This window comes from Harpia harpyja, chromosome Z (assembly GCF_026419915.1).
Source record: "Harpia harpyja isolate bHarHar1 chromosome Z, bHarHar1 primary haplotype, whole genome shotgun sequence".
NCBI lineage: Eukaryota > Metazoa > Chordata > Aves > Accipitriformes > Accipitridae > Harpia > Harpia harpyja.
In genome coordinates this window covers 12,966,265-12,972,225 of record NC_068969.1, presented here as the reverse complement: position 1 = coordinate 12,972,225, position 5,961 = coordinate 12,966,265, and the positions used below count along the sequence as shown (strand labels likewise).

The 5,961-nt window shown below is 49.9% G+C and overlaps 1 long non-coding RNA gene across 1 annotated transcript; it reads left to right on the top strand.

Annotated features, from left to right (window-relative positions):
• Nucleotides 1–886: 886 nt before the first annotated feature.
• Nucleotides 887–4,211, top strand: LOC128137790 (uncharacterized). The gene is made up of 3 exons (XR_008233839.1): nt 887–1,141; nt 1,218–1,362; nt 3,500–4,211. It is a non-coding gene; the product is annotated as an uncharacterized LOC128137790 (long non-coding RNA).
• Nucleotides 4,212–5,961: the final 1,750 nt, after the last annotated feature.

The following is a 5,961-nucleotide window of genomic DNA, read 5'->3' as shown; positions in this document are numbered from 1 at the left end:
GTGCTGTGGATTTGAGGATTGTTTTTTCTTGCCGTGGCTTTGCCTGTTTCTAGTTCGAACTTGTCAGGCAGAACTTGCTTGTTTCTTTCTCATCCGTTCAGGGCTGGACAACACAATTTTAACAGGGCTTCAGGAAAATCAGTGTTTCCTAACCAAGAACAGCCTTTTGCAACCCACATGTTTCAGGTTAAAGCCCATGCCCTCTCCCACAGTTGCCATCCACTTATTAACAATTGCTCTGCAATGAGTCTAGAACCTGCATGTGCATAAGGACCATGTTGGGCTGGGTGAGGATGTGGCATGAGGATTTGGCAAATTGACTCCTTAGGTCCTCACTCTGGGGTGCCTGGCTACCTCGTGCTACCAGAACACATCAGGGAGGCTTGTGGGTCTGAAAGCAGCCAATTCTCTCTGAAATCAAAGAAGCAGTAGGGTCCTCCTGATAATAAGATGCCCAAGAGTCAAGAGTTGAGGATGTGGATCAAACTTTTGAAAAACGCTGCTAAGCCTTAACTTTAATAATAATCTGCCTTTGTATGTGTTGGAGGAGGGAAAGGGGGAAGTCAAGTCTCCCAGCCTGCTGGCAGACAGATGCCTTGTTCAAGCTCTTAAACACTTAAATTTGAGCTGTGTTGGGTGCCTGCTGGCCTTGGGTGTTTCTTTGCTCCTGGTGCTGCTCCAATCTCCCAGAGCTGCTGCAAAGCTGAGGCCCCTGCATGGGATCAACATGTGGCTGAAGGTCCCCAACAGCAAAAGCTATTCAGCTCTGGGCTGCCAGGTGTGGGGAAGAGCACTCTCTGAAAAAAAAAGCAGCTGTCACCTCCCCCTTTTCAAGCCTCCTAGGTTTTTTTGTGAAGGAGGATAAATTACCCCACGCTGGCTGAGCTGGAGAGTATGCGCATACCAGCTTCATGGTGGGGGAGATTTCAGCATTCGAGGCACACGCTCCCCCGTCTTGGGCCTCACTGCTTTATCTCTCGCTGCAGCCTGTGTGCTGTCAGCTCTGCTCGGCTGTGCTGCCGTCGGCCCAGAGCACCCACGTGTGATAACTGCAGCAGCAGCAGCTGAGGGGACTTGCGGAGAAAGCAAAGCAAGCGTCTGATTGCCGGTCCCAGTTTGAGGGGGCTGCATTAGGAGATACGTACGTATATATTTTAATGACTTATATATATTTTAATAACTTGAGCTTAGCGTTTTATTTTCTAAACCTTTATTAGCTCCAGTTTGGCAGTGGCTTGAGTAGTCCTGGCAAATAACTCCTCCTGCCTCAACACCGTCTTTTCTCCTCTCTGCTGCACGTTCCCACTGACTTGGGAGAGGTCATCTCTGGACCTTGATGCTTTTGCTGTTGGCGTGAATCGGGTAAGGCTGACCCTAAGGCCAGGCTGACCCTAAGGCCAAGTTGCTGAGGACACCCCAGCCCTCTGTAGGGTCCCAGACTATGTGAAACTCTTTCTTTTAATAGCACAGATTTGCCCCTGCTCCCTCCAGTCCCCCAAAAGCCCCAGACTGGAGCCTGTGGCTGGTGCAGACTACAAGGGACCCCAGTCACCCTCCTCCAGCATCAATTCCCAGTGCCCATCACACGGCTGCTGCTCTGCCATGTGATTGCAACAAAGCTCTGGCACTGGTGCATCCCTTCATTGGGGGATTTCTGGGCAGAGCTTGGCTTGTTCTGGTTGTCACTGTTGTCGTAGGACACAGATGGGAACACGTAATGGATGCCATCTGTGTCCTACTTGTGGGACCCAGCTGGGCCAAGGTGACCTGTGCTGTACCTTGCCTGCGCTGGGTTTGGGGTTTCCCCCTGTGCAGGAGGCGTTTGGGCTACAAGCTGATGCGGGGAGATTACAAAGGGCACAGCAAGACGTGCTGTTTGTTCTGCAGGGTACCCCTTGGTGGGCAGCCAAGCATCAGCCTCGTGCTCATGCACTTAGTGCAGGGAACGCACTTAAGACTGAAAATTGCTTCCAGCCTCAAGAGAAATGATATAACCAAAGGAAATGGTTTCAATAAAAGGGGATTTTTTTTTCCCTTTTTTTAAGGGCAGCGAAAGGCTAGTTATTTGGCTGTTCAGCCTGTTTACTCTTTCTCTTTCTTCCTTTTCATTCTTTCTCTGTGCAAATGAGAAAGGGCCTTTGCTTCCAAGGGTTATATGTAACCCTGGAGCACAGCTTGGATCAGCATTCTGTAACTCCGTCTGAACCTGCTCCTCCAAGAAAGCACCCCCAGCCCATCAGTGAGTGGTGACACTGAGCGCAGCCCCCATCCCAGCAGGGCGAGAAGCCACTGAGTTGTCCAGGCATTGTCCCCCTTCCCTCCCCTTAAAAGCAGAGATTTGGTGCTTAAATGCCTGCAGGATCCTCAGCTTTTAAGAGCTTTCAGTACATCACAGCAAGCCCTACCTGGTTTTCTGCTCCCCATGGTGTTGTATTGGGAGTTATTTTGCTGGGGAGGAGATTTGGGGAGGGGTTGCTTTCCTTCCTTCACAAAATTCACAGGGCTTCAGAGCAAACCTGTGTGGGTAGCAGAGCCCAGACGGGGTGTGGACATTTTGTTATATTCTGTCTTTAATCTAACCTGGCAGGAAAAGTCCCTGCCAGCGGCAGGCCTGGCTTCTCTGCTGCTGTGTCTGTCATTACTGTGCCCAGCTTTTCACTGGGTTGTAGCCACCCTGCCACAGTCACCAACACCTCTGTTTGCACTGATGGTGACTTTTATTTGTATTTAGTCCTCACAGCTCCCAAATAAGCAATGTGCTTAAAAAGGAAGAGGTGGGAGAAGAGAGCTGCTTTCTTGCTGCTCTTTAGTCCTTGGCTGCTGACCTGCCCGTTTGGGCTCAACGCTTGCCCTGGACTGAGAAACCCATCAAATGCTACGAGAACCCAGTAGAAGGCTTACCTCGTTTTAATGTCATGGGGGAAATAAAGCAAATGTGGAGTGTCAGCAGAAGAATGAGACTGGCTGTTTTTTAATAAAGCAGAAATAAATAAATAAATAAAGTGCTTTGGGCTGGATCCTCCAAGCCCTGTGCAGCTATGGGACAGCTCATCCAGATTGTAGTAGGAGGCAGTAAAAAAATGTAAAATTTATTTTTTTTAATCTCCCTTGTTTTTCCTTCACGCTGTCTTAGCAGCGAAGTTTAGACTCAGTCCTGAGATCAGCCACTAGTTGTCCCCAAATAATCTAAATCTCAGGTTCATGTCAGTGCTGTGGGATGGGGGGGTGAGGAAGGGCATGGGAGTTTGGGAGGGGGTGGGTGCCTGCCCTTCAGCACCACAAGGCCGGCATGTTAGGGTGCTGTGTGCTGGGGTGGCTGCTGGGACCTTGGGGAGATCCCAGCCGCATCGGGGAGGAAATGGTCAGGGGCTCCCTCATGCCTGATGGCGGAAGGGTTTCTCTCTGCAAGCAAAGAAGGGGCTGTCACCAGCTGTAGAGAGGTGGGAGCAGGGGTTTGTTTTCAGGGATAGTCAAAGCATGCATTTTCCTCCCCCACCAGCTTCCACTCACTGCCTCCATCCTAAGAAGGTATTCTTGCAGAAAGTACTTTGTGTGAGATGCAACATCCTTACCAGGGACAAGTGAAGTGCCAGCCAGCAAACAGAAGCAAGTCTGTCCTTCGAGCGTGACATCGCTTCCAAGACATACTTGAAAACACGTATTATTTTTTTTTCCCTTCAATGGAAGTCTATTTAATCCTCCAGCTGGTAAACAACCCAATCTGTGGTGCACAGCAAGCTCTGGAATGAAACCTCCCTATCGCTGAAGCTCAGTTTTGTGCCACTGGAAGGAGAAACTCAACAGCTTCACATGGGCCACCAGGGATGGGGCCAGCGGCTCCACAGCATGAAATACCCACAGCACAGGCAACGTGCCACGCTCCAAAGGCTGGAGCAAGCAGAGCTGTTAGCGGCACTCAGAGGAAGGGGCCGGCTCGCTATTAGCTGCTAAGCCGCGTTGGACTGTGGCAAGGCTCAACATTGCAGGAAGGGAAGGTGCTGTGTCTTTTATGTTGGGGGGCATGTGTATATTTATATAACAAATACGATGTTGTACACACACACATATGTAGATATACATAAACTAAATGGCTATTAAGTTTTACAATCATATACAAATATAATCACTCAACATATAATAAGTATAATCATAAATGCTGTTTAATTATTCTTGTAATACATACTTTATACACATATACATATTACATATGCATGTATTATCACCTATAAATATTTCAATTATTTGCAATAATTCTATTATACATTATAATATAATAATTATTTACATTGTATACATGTGCACACATGGACGTACCAAAGTGAGGCGGTTCTTGTTTTTTGCATCCCTGGTGCTCTGACAGCTCCTCAGTAGCTCCCAAGCCTCAGGCCAAACTCCAGGACCAGCCTGGCTCACTCGGAGCTGCTTGTCCCCAAGCTCTGCAGCCTGTCTGAGGCCACGATGGGACCCCGCCATAGTACCAGCAGCCTTTAAGGGGGCTGGGGGATTGCTACCACGGTCCTTGCTGCAGCAAGGCCAAGGCTGGCACTTGCCCCCAGGCATGCCCATGGTGCACTCGCCCCATCTTGGCTGTGTGACGCAGGCGCTCTGTGACTCAGAAGTCTGAATGCTACTTCATATGGCAATAGCCATGCTTTGTTTCTTTAATTAATTATTTTTAATAGGCACTTGATGGGGGTGTATGAGGAAGGGAGGGCTTAAATAGAGTTCGCAAGGTTATTCCTTCCCTGAGGCTGAGCTGCGTGCAATCATCCTATCTAACTTGGATTTTTCTGTTTGTCTTTGGGCTCCTGTTGCTGAGCTGGGGTGACCTTGGCAGCATTGGCTGCAGGGGCTCTCCTTGGCCACCCTGGTTCTCCTGCCTGTCACGACCCACACTGGACAGACCAGGGAGTCGTGTTTAATTCGAAATTCCCTCGGGCTAAATTAAGGTGAAATGACACCAAACGATCAGTTAAAGATTTTATTCGTGACAGAAGCAAACTGAACTGGGGAGGCGTGGTAGTAGGTGGTGGGGTTTCTCACAACAGGAACTGGCATAAGACTGCTTCTGTAAACTGTGTAACCCAGGGTAACCATATGCATCAATTCAGGGAGTAAGGAGATCCCTCCCGTTGAGTCACGAGGTTCAGAGCAGACCCCCTTGCTTTCAAGACTCCTCCTCAGAGAAGGGCCCAGGGGCGGCTGGATCCACTCTTAGTCCCAGACTTGGTCAACGGTTTTATATCTTAAAGGGATGAGGTGTAGGCATTGTGGAAAAGGAAAGAGAGAAGAAGACAGACAAAAAGGAGGAGAGAAAGATTTCAGCGGTCCTGGGTCCAGCGTTGGTCCAGTCAGCCGAGGGGTCCAGTTCCAGTGGGCTTGCGCACTTGGGGCTTCAGTTTGTGTCCTTTTATCATCCTTGTCGCCCCTTCAGGCGGGCACCCAAATTTGTCAGGTTAATGAGCAGTTTGTGAGCCTTTGGGCTTGGGGGTCGTTTGTTGAGTAACTTCTCCTTCCCTGCAGATGTGGCCATTGTTTGATCTTTATATCAGAACAGCTTATCAGAACAGGGAGCAGCGCACCCTCCAGCACGCCCTCCCCCTCCTGTTGCTGATGTCTGAGCTGATGGGCTTTTCACCTTGGTTCCTTGCAGTGCAGGGTTTGTCTTTAAGCAGAACTTGCCCCACCACAATGTTTGAGACATTAACTCTTTCAGTCTCTCACACTGCCCCAACCTGTTGCTGACAAAGTGCCACTGAGGACTCCAGCGTGGGCAGAAAACGGTGCTGCCTGGCCAGCGGGTCCCCCCCCGTCCCCCCCCCCAGCAGACAAGCTGCTTGGTTATGGGGTAGGCATCTAATTGCAGCCACACTTGCCTGGGTGCCTCTGCTCCTTTTGGCAGGGTCGGTGCACTTAGTGCAGCAGGGACACCTCATGCTCTCACCGGGCTGCTTTGGCAGG